Source organism: Chlamydotis macqueenii, chromosome 2 (assembly GCF_036417535.1).
Source record: "Chlamydotis macqueenii isolate bChlMac1 chromosome 2, bChlMac1.mat, whole genome shotgun sequence".
Taxonomy (NCBI): domain Eukaryota; kingdom Metazoa; phylum Chordata; class Aves; order Otidiformes; family Otididae; genus Chlamydotis; species Chlamydotis macqueenii.
Window position 1 is genome coordinate 15,070,351 of NC_141557.1, and position 16,837 is coordinate 15,087,187.

Genomic DNA, 16,837 nt, shown 5'->3' on the forward strand with positions numbered 1-16,837 from the left:
GGGATGTCCCTGCTCCTTGCAGGGGGGTTGGACTAGATGACCTTTGAAGGTCCCTTCCAACCCTAACCATTCTATGATTCTATAATGTCTGACTTATTCTTTAAAATAATCTTTGGGTTAAACACAAAGGTTACTGAGATACTCTTTGGCAAAAATTCTCCAGGTAGATTCCTGAGATTGTTTTATACATTTGTGCATGCCTACAGACATGGAATAATTTTTAGATTATTTTTCTCAGGGTTATCGATTTAAAGAATCTGTAGCAGAATCAACAGAAATATAGTATGGTATCAATTTTCAGTGCTATTTTTCAATCTCCTGTGATCAGATGACCAAGACTTAGTTGAAGACTTCTTAAAAAAAAAAAAAAAACACAAAAACTAGTGCCTGCAAAATACCTTTTATTTTTATTTTTGTCTTGATAGTTTAGAAGCTGCTGTTCTTGGGCCCCGCCTTAGATTGCCAGCACTATTCCTTATATTGGTGTTTGTTTTTTCTTCCCATTAAACCTAGTAGTCATAAAGAAAATGTTGACTCTTGGATAAACTAATTTTCCTTCAAGTTTTGGTGCAGCTATGAAAAACAGCACTTAAAGGAATTCTAATACTTGGCTTTTAAACAACAACCTCAGAGGAAACCTACATGTAAAATAATAGGCAGAAGTTCCAAACTAAAGACATTAAAATGAAGTTCTTTCTGAGCTGTAGTTAGAGGAAGACTCAGGCTGAAGGGGGGATATGGTTGCTAAGGCCCAATTCTGACAAAGGAGTAAGTTCAAGTAGCTTCAGGGCTGCTCTAGCTCTTTGAGGAATGTTGCCATTGTGCAGTTGTGCCATCTAGGGATCACGAGAGTGCAACACCCAGGGGCATGCTCCCACAAATTCAGGGCCTGGAAAATCATGGCTCTATTTTGTATGAGCCTCAACTACTTTATTTCGAGGATTGCTCTAGACAGCAGTCACATCTGCTTTTCTTCTTCGTACTCTTGTGTCACACAAAGAAGGAGATGGGAGCAAAACTGGCCTAAAAATATGTTGTTGATTTAGGGAACATCATTAGTTACTGTTTGGGAACTGTGATCTCCGTACTCAAGAGCAAATGAGAATCCTTCAGAGTTGGACTAAAATAGGACACTACTATTTATTTCCCCTCCATAACTTGAAGCTCTGAACATAACATTATCTACACTTTAAGTCTGCTGATCTGCCAAATACCATTTTAAAATTCTGGTAGGCTATAAGTCTTATCTTTTCAACAGAAGAAAAAGAAAAAAGGCACAGGCATAGTGTTGCAAATGGTAAGAAACAGAAAACTCTTATGGGGAAAGAACAGAAGACACGCAGTGACAGTGGATTGAGGAGAAAAAAAGCAATGAAGGTCATGACAGGAAAAGTAAAATAGAGAGTCATGCAAAAGATGAAAAGAACGGCAAAGCTTCGTACAGGAGCATGCAGGGCACCCAGCAGCTGCAGGAAGGACTAAGAACACAAAGAGAATCTGGCTGGCAACAGAAGGCTGTTTGGCACTGTTGGAGAGATAAGGGACATCTGCGTCATCTGATAGATAACAAATGGAGGAATAAGTACCAAAGAGCTTGGGTACCTTCAGCATGGGAAAAGGTCTGGAAGATTCTTGAGATAAATAAATATGGAACGCAGCTAGGTGAGTACTGGAGGGATGTAATCAGTCCTCTGCACGTGCACTGAGCACACTGAGGCAGGCCAGCTTAAAGTAACTTTGGCAGGCTAGAGTCAGGAATAGAGACTAGGATCACAGTAAAGGTAACCCTGGATTAAAAACCAGTGGATGAACTAGTCCAAAGAGCAAAGTAAAAATGTGGTCTATGGCAAGACCAAAAGTCAGGAAGGAAAGGAGTCCCTAATATAAAGTACAACACTGGAGCATGTTATAAAATCATAGAATTGAAAGAACACCTGGTCCAACCTTTCATGAGAAAAGAGCCTAGATGAGATTATCTAGCGCCCTGTCCAATCCCATCTTGAAAACCTCCAGTGATGGGGACTCTAACACATCCCTGGAGAGGTTGTTCTAGTGAAAGATTGTTCTCACTGTAAAAAAATTCTTTCTTATAACAACATGAAACCTGGTGCAACTTGTACCCATTTCCCATTGTCTCTTCCATGTGGATCCTTGGGAAGCAAGAACCTCCGTCCTCTTTGTAGCCACCCTTTAAATACTGGAGTACTGTGATGAGGTCCCCCTGAGCCTTCTCTGCACCAGAGAGAAAATATCGAACTCCTCTTTCCATATAGGACAGGTTCTCCAGCGCTTTGATCATCTTTGTGCCCTCCTTTGGACCCTCTCCAGTCTGTCCACGTGTTTCTTGAATTGCGGTGACCAGAACTGGACATGGTACTCCAGGTGTGGCCTGATAAGCACTGAGTAGGGTGGGATGATCACACCTCTATCTCTGCCAGTGATGTCCCTGTGGATGCAGCCCAGGATCCGATTTGTTTTCTTGCTGCAGTGGTGCACTGCTGACTCATGTCAGGTCAGGACAGACAGACCTGTCAAGGAGCAGAAATAAAACCTTAAGAGTATATGATAGCCCAGAAGTACATTGAACAGCAAAGGACAGCTATTGCCTAACAAGAACTTGGAGAAAATGTTAAATCACAGGCAGGTTCCATGTGGATGGGGCTCGCTAGGCCCTCAGTCACTGACGGGACAGACTGCAGGTGGACTCTTACAGATTTTGCTTGGCCGAAACAAAAGTAGTCAGCTGCATGACCTCCTCATGGTATATATTTCGGTGTATGCTTAGGTCTCATCTATAAAAGATTCGGTTGCAGTGAGGACCTACTTACATTTTACGTTTCAATATTTTAGTTTAAGAGTTGAATGGCAAAAATAGGAATGTTTTTAATACAAGGAGCTTCATTTCCTACTGAACATGTGCTAGAAAAGACACCTTTCCTGACAGTCAAGATTTGCTCCCCTTAAAAAATCTAGTCATAAAGCAGCAAATGTACCTGCAAATAACTTTTAAACTATAAACAATTGAAACTAAAACAGAATTTTTCAAACTGAACTAGTAACTCTTCCATGTTTCAATAGTATTCAATCTCAACTCATTAGCCTCTGTTTTCAGATAATATGTATTCTTAAAAATACACATTTTGATTCTCAAAAATTATCAATTATAAGCTAAATAATTCTAGGGAAAGTTGCCTCAGGAGAAATGTTAGTGGCTATTTATAAGGTAAAAGCTAAAGTTCTATCATCACAAAAGAAATTTCGTGCTAGTTTTAAAAATTAACGGGAACCTGAGATGAAATAAGCAGCTACAAAAATAAATAATATATTCAAAAATTGTTAGGTTCTCCTTTCTTCCATTTGTGGACTGATAACATGCCTATTTTGAGTTGGCCTATATGGGTAAGGCAAAACTAAGGGCTTTTTTTCTGCCGTATACCCGACTCTGAAGAACGTTTCTGTAAGGTTAATGACCAGTGTTAGCAGTGTAGCTCATCACTTGCATGAGCCATGTGCCTTTTACAAAACACTGAGAAACATGTGCGTGAAGATTTTTGTGTAACAGCCTTAGCCTTGGATGCTGTGCATATTCTCCATCTTTTCTCAGACCAAAAGGGCTCTGGCAATGCTTCTTGGAAATTTACTGTGTAAATAAGGTATTTTAATCCCGCTGGCAATGCATGTGCTAGATCTAGCCTGTAGAATATTGCTTTTTGGGCTGATATTTTTCTTTGTGGAAACTACAGAGCCTTTTTTTTGACAGAAGAGAAAGACTCTTCTTACCCCTTGCTAAGAGATGCTGCTACCTTAGGTCCCTATGAGTGGAAGCACAGGGCAAGGAGCACATTTCTTCCTGTACATGAGCAGCACAGGAATGAATGTTACTATTGTCTCTGCAGCACACGTAGGGAGGGCAAAATTGGGAGCAATATAATGTAAGATATATAAGACATTACATGAAAAGGCTGCATCCCTGCAACATGGCGTGTCTGCTAATACAGACTTTCTCTTACTGATTGATTACATTTATAATCAACAAGCTAAGTTTGGTCAGCTTAGTCTTCAGCGCTTTTCCTAACATTAATAAAAAGATTAATAGTAAATGCCCTGTTTAAGCTTAAAACCAGAGAAACTGCCAGTAAATATATACTGTAAGTCAGAATCTCTAGAAAATCTACAAGGTTGTGATAAAGCAAAGTATATTTGATTGGCAAAATTAGGGATACAAAAAGGAATTTAAGAAAATTTAGGTAAAAAATAGGTCATAAGTATTGTATTTGTCCCTGAGTGGTTTGAAATATTACAGCTGATAATAATAATGCAGAGAGCAGATATGTCAAATAGGCGCTTTCATATTTGAGAATAAGATGGATGATATAATAATACCAGAGGATGTATATGAACTGCTTTGTTTTTCAACAGCAATTAATAATTTTGTGAAAAACAGCCACTGTATTCTGATATCTTAAAATAATTAATGCCTTATGATTTGCATCCTGGAATTTCAGATGAGCCAACCAATTAATGCATTGAGCTTGCTGACCAGAGTTTATGCTGCCTGGTTCTGGTTACTCAGTGAAAGGTACCCAAATTGAAATGGTATTATCTATAAAAAGGCTAAAGTTAATAAAAAACAAGGAGAAGAAATTAAAGCTTTTATGACTGCTGTTCACAGTCTTCCTGAATCTGCAATTGTAAAGGACTTTGGTTCAGTCATCTCAGACCTACATACACTCAGAGTTGTGTGCAACTGTAGGCTTTTCTGAAATTCCCTTGATATACCCTTCCTGTGCTCATCAAGCTTTCGCTGACTAAACTGCCTTCCATTCAGTATGTCACCAGCATCAGAACATTTCAAAAAGGAAAACTGAATTGTGACAGCATCGCCTTTGCCGTACAGATGGTGCATTTGTTTGCAGCAGCAGTAGAAGTGAACACCATGAGTGACTGTGAACAGTTCTGAGATGTTTTCAACAGTGGCCCTTTATTCTGAATGACAAATGTGAATTCAGAAAAGAACAGATAAAATCTGCTGAACACGTAAACCAGTCAACAGGCAAGTCAGCTGAACACAGATGGACTGCAGCCATTATTCACCTTATCTGAATCCATGGCATTTCTGCTGAAATTTCCAAGGTATAATAAATCATATGGGAGAATTGTCTCCAACAGTAGCTCGTCTAATAAAATCCATATGGGATGCCCTTAATTGTCAGAAGATTAAAATCTAAGAAAACAACAGAACGCATTTAATAAAGCAGAAGCATCAATTGCCTGTTCCCTTGTTTTGGCACAGCACACTGTAAACAATCCAACAGCAGTAGCAATAGCTGTATCTTACAGTCTGGGAACGATGCTCACACAAGATCCATTGCAGACATAAAAGAGGAATCCATGAAGTGAAAAACATGCTTTAACAGTTACTTCTGCTTGCAAACTTCTCAGTGAATATTTATTCAGCATCATTTTTAATACAAGGATGAGCATGTAGTGCTTGGATTCAAAAGCACTGAACAGCCTTCCACTTAAAATTCCAAGACCCAGACCAAAGCTGGTGTGATTCTCTTTCCAATATCAGCACATAGCAAAGAAAGTATGCAGAACAATCCCAATCAAGCAGTTGCCGAAGGTAAAAGAAAGATTTCACAGTAAGTTTTTTTTTCAAGATTTTTTTTTCTGACTTTGTTCTGAAATCACACCCAGTATTTCCCTACCAACTTCAACAAACTAAATACAGACAACTAAAAGACCAGAAATTTTTAAAATATATCTGTGCCAACATGGTGTAGCTAAAGTATTCGTTTATAAGCATACTAGCATCTAGAACTTTTCATATGAACATAAATTTTGTTTTGAAAGGACAGCACATTTTGATTCCTATAACAGTTCAACAGAAGATATTTTCCAAAACTCATGAAGATTGTTAATGCGTAGAAAGATGTAGGTTACGAGCTGACCAATCTGTACAGTGGATCTGAGTAGATACTTTCAGACCATCATACAAGAATACAACAGAAATAACGGGGGTAAAAAACTATCCTCAGAGATGTGTGGCATACCTTGGCAACCAACAGCAACAGATGTTTTGGAGGTTTATTTCTGATTTTTATTTTCAGAAGACTCCCATGCATTTTTGTGTTGAATTGCTCTTCCACCTGTATTGACTTGGCTCTTTTTCCACAGCTTGTGCCACGGAATATCATCCTAAAACCATCTAAACTGTCACTGGCAGGATTTCTGATGTGAAAACGATGAATGGTATATCTACCAGTGACAATACTATGATTTAGATCTACTTGGTCTAATCATAAAGTATTTGAAAATGAGGTCCCAGCACAAAGAAAGAAATTCAGCAATGCAACCTCAGCGTCTGAAACAAAGAAAAACACTGTTTGAGATGAGATTAGTGAGGAAAGAAGTCCTTACTGATGCTCACAGTACTGAAGAGTTTGGATGAGAGGAAAATAGCGGTGAATGTGTTATTGGTAAAAGGCAATTTGGGTCAGTTTATTAAGGTAGGCACAAGTACAGCAGTATATATGTCTGTGTACAGACGACAGCAAAATTCTGGGAGCCATGTTAAGTCCTATTGGCAGAAACAGTGAGAATGTATGACCAAAAAGGGGTTCCTGCAAAGGATACAGAAGTTAATGGGATGGTTTGCTGAATCTGTAAATGGTAATGCAGTGACAAAGCAAATTAAATTTTGGAATATACAGAAAAAATTTCAAGAGTTACCTTACTTTAGTATGTGGTGAGTAATATGACTGTTGTTGGCATATTGCACCAGTTTCTGATGTCTGTGACTCGTGAAGCATGAAGATTGCTGATAAGCTGGAGCAGAAGTACAATCACATAACATCCATAACAAAGAGTAACATTTTATGAGTCATATGTACTCAAAGAAAACCAGAACTTGGACAGAGAGATGGGAAAAAAGAGGTTTAATAAGTTACAAAGCCTGTGATGTAAAGTTCTATTTCAAGAGAGTCAAGTAATCATTGTAACAATTTGGTGAAGATTGTGGTGGGTTTTTTAGTCACTGTACATTTTCAGTCAAGATTGGATGCTTTTAAAAAACATCTGACCTGGGTCAAACAAGAATTAAGCTAGGGAAGTCTATGTCCTCCTTTGTAATAGTCTGGGATCAAGGATCCATTCTTAAGCTATAATATATGAATTTTCCAAATTACAGCAAATCAGTTTTTTAGATTCTTCAAGAGCGATTATGTGGCTATGTAAACATTATCTATTGAGTAAAAATGCAAAATATTTATGCATTTGGTGATCTTTCAACTGAAAAACATTCAATGCCCTTTTTATGAAAAGAAAACAAATGAGCATTTACTTACCAGTTGCAAAAGCACTTTGATATCCTTCAACTATTGCTATCTATCTAATGATTTATTGACTAAACAGGACTGATAATTCACTTCCTAAAGTCATCAAGAAAAGATTATCGAAAGAAGATCAGTGTAATTTGTTTATTACAAGTGTAGAGACAGAGACCTACTTAGAAAATAAGGCAGTAGAGTTAAATCTTTATGGGCAAGATAAAGATTAATGAAAATGAAAGATAAAGAATAATAAAAGTTATTATACTGCAAGCAAAATGTAAAAAGTGCTTTCACTAATTTGAGTAAGAAGATGTTATTTGAATGCTACCAGTTTTTAGCCACTATTTTGTGTTAGTCTAAATCCTAAAATATAGCTAGTTTGTTTCTTTGCTCCTGTAGAGATATTCTATTTCTCTGTATTTGAGCAAAATGTCAAGATGAACATTCACATCAAGAATTGGATTGGACAAAGCTTAAAAAAAAAAGAATGCAGAATGGATGGTGGTGCTCTTTGGAGTTACTCTGAACAATAAGAAATTTGGGTGAATTTGACATCAAGTCAAGTGAGGGTTGTTCTTAAAGCATGAGAACATATTGTTCAGCTTCTCTTGGAACACATATTCAGATAAAAAAAAAAGGCCACAATGTGCATTTCAGTCACAATCTCAGTTTTCAACACTTAGCATTTGATATACACTATTTTCAGTTAAAACAAATTATGAGATCAATCATGAGAGAAAATTACCTTGGCTTAAACAGTTACCATACATCAGCTCATCTACAGAAATAGTAAGCTTTAAATCAGAAGGAAATTTGGGATAGCTCAGTTCAGTTTAGCCTGTAACAAAATAATACAGTCAAATTCTTTCACATTTGCCACACCGTGGTATTTCCACAGGCGTTCACCAAGGCCTAGCTCATGTGAGGTTATTTACTTTGCAGCATTTAGCCCCAAGTTATAGGATGGCTAGCCAGCATATTTAAGAGCTAGTCATATTGTTGCTGTAGTAAATACAATCTTATCTAAGGTATTTAATTAAAAAGAATTGCAAAGAATTTGCAAGTGTGCACCTGCAACTGTTGCAGTGCCACTACTAAATGTGGGAAAGAAAGAAAAAAAAGTTTTAAAACTTATAGCAACACAACGTAACATAGAATGTACCAAGAGGGTTATCAGCCTACAGACCATACCCCCACTCCAGAGCATGGTTTGCTCTCCTGGATGTAGCTGTGCCCTAAAACAGCCACGTGACCCCTTCTGCCCCTGCCACCACTCCAGTGAGGGCCGTGTCAGACCTGTGCAGGTGTAGGGCAGATAGCGACGAACCCTGTGGGACCCTGCAGGGAGACGAGGGGCTCGCAAAAAACAGGTGACAGGAGAAGGAACCTTCCCAGTATGCGTGGTCGTTTTGGTTGTAGCCCCTCCTGTGTGCTTATCTACTTGTATCAGCAAGTTTGAGGTGACCCTTTAGCAAGCAGATGTTTGTACAATAAACACTACCACCAGGAGCAATACTTACGAATTCACTAAATACAACTTAGGAGGGAGGTTCAGATAATCATAGAACCATAGAATGGTGTGGGCTGGAAGGGACCTTTAAAGGCCATCTAGTCCAACTCCCCTGCAAGGAGCAGGGGCATCTCCCACCAAATCAGGTTGCTCAGAGCCCCATCCAAGCTGGCCTTGAAGGAAATCAGCGTATCACCTTGTGCTTATACTCCTCCTCAACACAGTAGCGCAGCAGTATGCTCACTATTGCCTGCTGTTGACATATAGTCCTCAAACTGACAGTTAAGAACAACACTTTTATTCCTATAAAATCATGCTGCATCTCTTCAGGCCCATATAATTTGAACTACTGTATATATATTTTTTTTTTTTTAACTTATTAAGTGCTAGCAGGCTTGGTTTATGATTTTTCCATGTCACACTGCCTTTTGGATCCTCTCATTGCCTCTCCTATGTCAAACATAAGCTTTGCATCTACATTTTCAATGCTCTCATAGCCTACTCCCCCCCTTATCTATTTCCTATCGTGATAAATAAATTAATGCCAGTTTGATTAGACTTCTGTAGTTCGTCTGCTGCTTTCTCAAACAAACATCTTTGTACTTTCTTCCATGCTGACCTTGTTGGAGAAGTTTTCTTTCAACAGCCACAAAATCAATTAATTTTCTTCCATCTTAATCCCACCTTATGTCTTCCTGGCCATGATGTATACACAGAAGCAAGAGTTAGGCGGATGGCGTGTTGCAAACTGTGCCTTCCCAGCTGATCAATACAGTCTCATTGTTTCCCTCATCTGTCTGTAGCCATCTGCTGTCTTTGTCTTATACTTTTGAGCTCTTCAGGGCAGGAATTATCTTTTTGCCCTATATTTCTATATGGTATGTCATTGTAATCATAGTCCAGGATTAAGGCTGCTAGGTGGCACGATAATGCAAACAAATAATAATAATGACAAAATTTCCTCCGAGTTGTTTGCAGGTTTGTTTTTGGTTTTTTGTTTTTTTTTTTTTTAATCCAAGACCTAGAAATATGAGGTGGTTCAGAGAATAAAAAAAAAAAATCATCAATTTCACTGTTTTTTTCAGTGCCTCTGAAAGAGGTTTAGAATAGCAGTGGATGGGAATATTAATTCAAGTCTTTTAACACGGCGCTGGATCAGGCTCAGCAGGTCTGACAGCCCGTCTCCATTGTAACTCCTGCGGAAGGCAGCGGAAGGGCTCTCATGGGAAATGAATCAGGCCCCGCCGAGGCAGCGTGCGAGAGGAGCTGTGCTATTGCCTGGCGAGGCTGGTGGCTCAGCGAGAGGAATGCCACATATTGGCATTTTTATGGTCAGCTCTCATTTAAATATGCCATATTTTCCTGTGTGTTTTCTTTTTAAGGTGAATGCCAAAAAAAAGTTAAAGGGCTGCAATGCTATACAGGGTCATAATAAGAGAAAATATGAGGTTGTTTCCACAGAAATCATAATTCAGGCAGACTACTGTGAACCACAAATGCGAAAACAGAAATATTACAAAGCGTTGTATTTATGTGTGTTAGGCCTAAATTTCAGTTACAGCTGAGAATCCTCACTCCTGGTCCTCTCTGCCCCTACGTGCTCACTTAGGAGACTGTAATGGGGGGAGGGGCGGGGGGGTGGATTTTGTCTTGCACCGCAGACGGAAACTGTTGGAATTGGCCCGTTTTTTTTTTTCCCAGCACGGCTCCAGCAGGGACTACCTGACTCAGCTCCCGGGCTACAGCCACAGCATCGAATTTCCCAACCCACTTAATTGGAAAGCCTGCCAAGATAGGTGAAAGACCTTATAAATATGTAAAGCAGGAAGTTCAGATTACACAGTGATGTAAATTCCCAGTGATTGATGCCCTTTAAAAAAAAAAAAAAAAAAACCAACAAAAAAAAATCCTGGAGAAAGTACGACGTTGGTAAATCTGCTTTGCTCCCCGCGGCGGCTGGCGGGGCCGTGCGGAGTTGAGGCGATGCATTGTACTTTTCGTGCGGATTTTATTTTGGATTTCTACCACTTCCTGGAGGCCAGGGGGAGGCACGGTGGGAGGAACCAAAAAACTCGGTGCCACAGCCATTTTGTTTGTGGGCAGCATGGTAGAATTCTGTCAGTCAGTATAAGGAGGGGTTTTTAAAACAGTATTTATGGAAAAACTATCCCTGCCATAACGGATGTATCTGTTGAATTTAGTGTTAATTTAGTTCTTGCGAAGGTAGGTATTTATATTTGTAAGTAAATCGAGTATTTGTTGGGATGGAAGCCTCCCCACTTTCCAGGAATCATGGATTTTGTTCCAGGCATGACTGGCTTTTTCAGAGGCTGGGCGGCTGCTGAAGCAGGGCAAGGCTGGGAAGCGGGGTCCCCACTGCCGGGGGAGGGGGGGTGGGGGGGATGCGCTTACCGGCCGCAACTTGCTGCGGGGTTGGGAGTGGGGGCTGGGGCGGGGGCAGGGAAAACGACAAAGTCTCGGAATTATTTTCTCCAGCTGTCTTTCTTTATTAATTCTCAAGAGGCGGCTGTTCTCATTGAAGGGAGGGATGAGGTGTGGGGGGGTGGGGGGTGGGTTTGCGCGGAGCCATAGTTTTGCAGTGTCACCGAAATCCAGCGCTAGACTTTGGTCCTGTGCGTTCCGAAGGCGGGGGTAAGATGGCACACTGCATTTCTGCGGGGTGGAGGGGGGTCGGTGGGGCTACTGCCCACCGAGCCCGCCCAGCCGCTGCCGGTCCTGGCAAAGTTGTGACCGCGGCGGAGCCGGGCTGGGTGTCGTCGTGTCCCCCCCCCCCCCCCCAACCCCCGCCCGCGGACCCTCGGGGGAGCCGCCCCCCTACTCACCCGGCGGGGGTGGGGAAGGAGGGGGAAGAAAAAAAAAAAAAAGTCTCACTTTTTGCATTTGCGAAATATTTTAAGGATGTTCGGGGAGCCCTTGGCAGCATGGAGGTGGCTGGCTGCGGGCGGGCGGGCGTGCGGTCCATATTGTTACAGCCGTTTCGTGAGGGCTGCCTTCTCCCAAGGTAAGTTTGTGATGTTTTTTTACCCCAAAAATATTCGTTGCTGCGGCGTTTTTGGTTTGGTTTTGTTTTTTGTTTTTTGTTTTTTTTTTTGCGTGTGTTAGTGCTGTGAAGGGTTTTCGTTGTGTTGATGGACAAAACGTAGCCTTGTATTTTTTCTCAGCTGTGATCTCATGTGTATCCCACCCTACGATGTCTCCTTAATATCGACAATTGCTGAAGTCAGTTTTGTTTCCTCTTTAAAATTTTATACACGCGAAGCTTAACAGCGATTTAAGTTCAATTTAAGGGTATAAGAACTCATATATATTTTCCGGATGGACTTGGGTTTTTTTTTGGGTTCTGGCTTTTTGTTTGGGGGGGGGGGTTTCTTTACCGAGTAATAAATGGATCCAGGACCAAATATGTGACTGTCTTCAGAAAGATAATGCAGCTCTAATACATAAAGAAGCGAATTATATTGGTGCTATATGGTCTGGGGCTAAAAGAGTTTACAATGCCGTTTGTGATGGCTCTTGATGGATTACTTTGGTCTAAAGTACAGGGGAAACTGCCCTTGGTATGGTGAAGGTGGAGATTGACATCACAGGGTTTATATTAAGTTATGTCTCTGACAAACAGTGACCTTTTTATTTACAAATTAGCGCTCTTGTGGCAATTAGCTGAAAGGGTTAGTTATATAAAGGCTCTCGTTTCACCACACTCCATTTGGATGTTTCGGTGGGGGTTGGTTGGGGGGGGGGGAGCGGGGCAGATGAGTGGTTTGTTTGTTTGTTCTTTTTCCTCCAAAAAGGTACGTTTGGGAGACATTTTGTAATTTTGGGCATTTTTCTAGGCGCTTTTTTTTTTTTTTTTTTTTTTCTCTCCCCTCTTCCTTTTCCCCCTCCCCGCACGGTGGGAGATCTTTTTTGTTGTGCGCGGTGCGGGCTGGCGGCGCTGTGGCGGCGCGGGGGGGGCGGCTGTGTCCCCGGCTCTGGCGTGGGGGGGGGGGGGGAGCGGGGGGGAAGGTGGGGCACGGCTTCATCTATTGTATCTTTTCCTTTTCTCTGCCTCAAAACTAACCGCAGATTAGTTAGAAAGACGATTAAATTCTATCTCTGAAAAACTGTAGTGTTGCATGAACTATGGCCCGGAACAGGCATGACCTCACCCTTTCGCTGGTTTGTGTAATGAAGCAGATTCCCCCCCCTCCCCCCCCCCCGCCCCCCAATCCTGTACCTAGAGACCAGTTTGCTTCAGTAATAAGATTTTCAGCCCCACCTCCAAAATTATTTTACAGTGGCTGCAGATGAGAGGTTTTTAAGTGGCTTTTACACACAATATGGAAGGCTTCGGTACACATTTATTGTGCAACTAGTCCATTGTTTGCTTCTTGGGAAGTTAAAGGTTGGATTCACCGCTGGTTATTAAACCGTAAGGTCCCTCTCGCTTATGTGCTTGCATATACAGATTTCTTGTTGAGGTCTGTAGGAGTTTGGGTTGTGTATGAAGGTGGGATTGTAAAGAAGGGAAAACCTAAGGTAGTCCTTCAGGTTGTAACAGGATTCACCTGAGGTGGGTGGGTTGTTTCCCCGTTGGTAACTGGAGCATGCGTTTTACATGTATTTATAAATAGATGTATTTATAATGTGTGTTGTTTTCTTTTGTTACAATCTACAGATCACCTCGGTTCTAAGTGCAAATGTTTTAGAACGCTTCCTGCTGACATCCATATTAGGTGTTTAAGAAAACAGAAGTGATTAATGTTCTAAGAAGATGGGTGGGAAGACATAGGCAAGCCTGTGATCAGAGCATATATTAGAGAACTCAACAGGTTCAGGAATAAATTTAACATTAAATTTAACACATTTTTAAGGACTCAATGTGCCTATTATTTTGGAGTGATATGAAGCTGACAATTTTAGAGACCTTTGCATCTGTTTTACATTTTCGTGTCTTCATTATTTTCAAGAATAAATTTGACAAATACTGCACTGTTTAAAACAGTGTCTGAACTTCTCATGAGCATTTTAATCTTCAAAAATGCATTTAGATTTTGCTTTTAAAGAAAGTTTGCTATTTAAGTTACTTAGTTTTATGGAAACTGATACATAACTTCAAGTAGATTTCTGTGATGGTCTCCTTTTTTTGTAGTTTTTTTTTTTTTTTTTTTTTTTAAAGGAAGGTAAAATTTACTTCTTAGGTAATGTATCTTGTAACCTTCTTCTAGTAAGAGACATCTAGCTCCATGAGAGCAGTCACCTTTCTTCATCTCTCCTCTGTCAGATAAGATTTGCTTTTATGAATTCTTGGCTGGAGCATAGAGTCCTGTTGGCTTTTGACAGTGCAATATGACCATTACATCTTTAGTGTCCTGGTACAGCTCTTAGATCTTGAGGACAAGTATCAAGATGTGGAACCTCTTAGAAAGTGTGGATGTTGGGCATCTTCCATCTCTGAGACCCCATCACTAAGTCTCAAGGTTGGCATTTTGGGTTGTGCCAATGGAAGTAGAGCCAATTGTTGTTGAATCTATTACAATAATTATAAATCTCAGAGAATCACTTAGAAAATCACAATTTATGTCTGAGTAATTCTGATACAACTTTTGTTTTCTTTACATCGTGTAGACCAATGTTCAATTTAGTCACCCATGGACAACAGTACTGAGCAAATGATAAACTACTGAAGGAAATTTCATGCTTCTGCTCCTCTTGTCATCCTGGACCATGAAGATGATGATTTCTTATGACTGCAGCCTGTGCATGCAGGCCATGAATGAACTGATCGCTAGTGACCTTGCTGCTCTGAGGCAGCTTCTAACTCAGTGAAGTCAGCAAGAACATGAATGCTGAATAGAAAGTTCTTTCACACTTGCTCTTCTTTCTCCCATTCAGCTGGGGCTACTCTTTAATATTGGTTATGGTTTTGCAATTTTGATGCTGCATTTGAGGAAAGTGTCTGTTCTTACTCCTACCATGAAGTCATAAGGTGAGAGGAGTGAAGTGCTGATGTTTTTAATTCAGCGGTTTTCTTGCTTCTCTCTTGCTTCCTTTTAGAGCCATTGTTGAACAAGAAGTAGTTCCAAGCAGATGTGTTGCCAATAAGGAATAAGACTTGATTCAGATTTAGCATCCTCTCAAAGCTAAATAGCCACTAATTTACCTCCTGCATCTTCTGCAGAGATACCCGGAAGAGTCATTACTGAGGGGTGGCTTTGTCTTGATTGTGTTTTCCCCATGCCACTCCTTCTGAAATGCCTTTCTGTAGAATACTAGGACCTAAAACAGGAGATTCTTTTTTTTTTTTTTTCTTCGTAGGTTTCTTAATTTTTTCCCCTATATATCTCTCCCTTTCTAAGATGGTACAACTAATCTTTTTTTTTTTTTTTTTTCCACCTAATAGGGTTTCGCTTTTACCTAGAAACTTTGTATAGACTCCATACACCTTTCAAAGAAAGTTGGCTCTCCTGGCTTAAAACTATTTGAAGTATAGCATCCTACTGTAAATCAAATAATGTTTCCCAAGATCTTAACTCATCCTGACTGACCAAAATGTTCTGTGTGCCTTCACAACGTTCCTCCTACCAGTGTTGCTGGTATTATATACTCAAGTAAGAGCCACAGAGTAAAGATGGCTGTCTGTCTACAATTGTCATAGAAGTGCAGATGTGTAGATCCCAGGCAGATTTAGCCATCTTCCAAAGTTAGCCAATAATAACATGAAGACAATTCCCCAGATGTATGCTAGTGGTATACAAGAACATCATTTGGGACTCAGTTCAACTAAAAGCCAGAACTCCTGCTTCATTCACTCATATATCACGGGTTCTCTGTTTTTCCTGTGGGTGATGACATACCTTGGCGGCTGGGAGTCCTGGCTGTTCCCTTTTAAGGGTTCTAAACTATTCATTGTTTCCTTAATTCAACACTCAACAAGGTTTCAGGAGGGAGGGAAAAGGTCTCTTTATGTTCTAAACCTTGTGACATAGAGTTTTGTTTCTCACTTTTCTTATTTCATGATTTTGTAGGTACTCCCCATCTTACATGTCAGCATCAAGTTACAGCAATGAATGATTTAAAAAAAAAAAAACTTGCTTCAAGGGTCACCTGTGTTCCAGCTGTGAACAAAGGATGGTATATTTCTTGCTTGCTTCAGACTCTCGTATTCTAGAAAGTTAGGTCCCTCCACACCTCTTCCAGATTGGTATTTGCATGGCTTTTCAGTGGTATGAAATAATCTGCTCTACCTCCTGTATGCCAGAGGAACCTGCTATGGATAGCACATCCTTCCACCTGTTAGCATTCTTAATATTTTTCCTCTTTTATTAAATAGCTCAAGAAGTTAATTAACATTGCAGTGAAGAGGTCCAAATCCTTGAGACAATCATAGTTTTTTAAATGCTTTAGTAAATGTATGGAGGTAGCGGGTAAATGTCAGTGCTTTGAAACAGAATTTCTCTGGCTTGCTCTTGTGAGCAACAAAGTACGCCTTGGACACACATGACCAGATACCAGTGGCTTCAGCTCTGACGGACTTCTTAGCTAAGTCATGATTCCAGTATATCATGTTACCACTGGACTGTCCTTTGGCTCCAGGAGCAAGATAATATCAATACTACCAATTTCCTTAATAGGATGTTTTGTTCATAAATTCCCTACTGGAGCCTAAAATTGGTGGTCAGAATTTGACCCTTAAAGTAGGCATTGCAGTGCTTTAAAAGTAAGTACGTTTGCTAAAAGTTATTCTTTATGCCTATCTCTCTGTATAAACAACACAGAGAGAAGGGAACTGCCAAATAACATGTGAGTGCTAAGTCTTCACTAGCTGTGCATGGAGTTGAGATGCTGTTATGGAGGTCCCAGATGGTAAACGGAAAGCTGCTCAGAGGCTTACAATACCATACAACAGAAAACCAGTTACAGATGCCAAAGCCTACTGGTTTAAGCACCAGTAAAAATAGCAAGAGCTCTAAATGCCAGGCCTTCTGTGGTC

At 40.3% G+C, this 16,837-nt stretch overlaps 1 protein-coding gene across 2 annotated transcripts in view; it reads left to right on the top strand.

Moving 5' to 3' along the window:
- Positions 1-10,916: 10,916 nt before the first annotated feature.
- EPC1 (enhancer of polycomb 1) overlaps positions 10,917-16,837 on the top strand; it is a 68,166-nt gene continuing 62,245 nt past the window's right edge. Inside the window, exons 1-2 of one of the 2 annotated variants that reach the window (XM_086742014.1) lie at positions 10,917-11,067; positions 11,763-11,866. The gene's annotated coding sequence lies outside the window, so the exon portion shown is untranslated. Of the gene's footprint in view, positions 11,068-11,425; positions 11,497-11,762; positions 11,867-16,837 lie in introns of those variants that run through there. The other variant, XM_086742017.1, reaches the window with a different exon arrangement.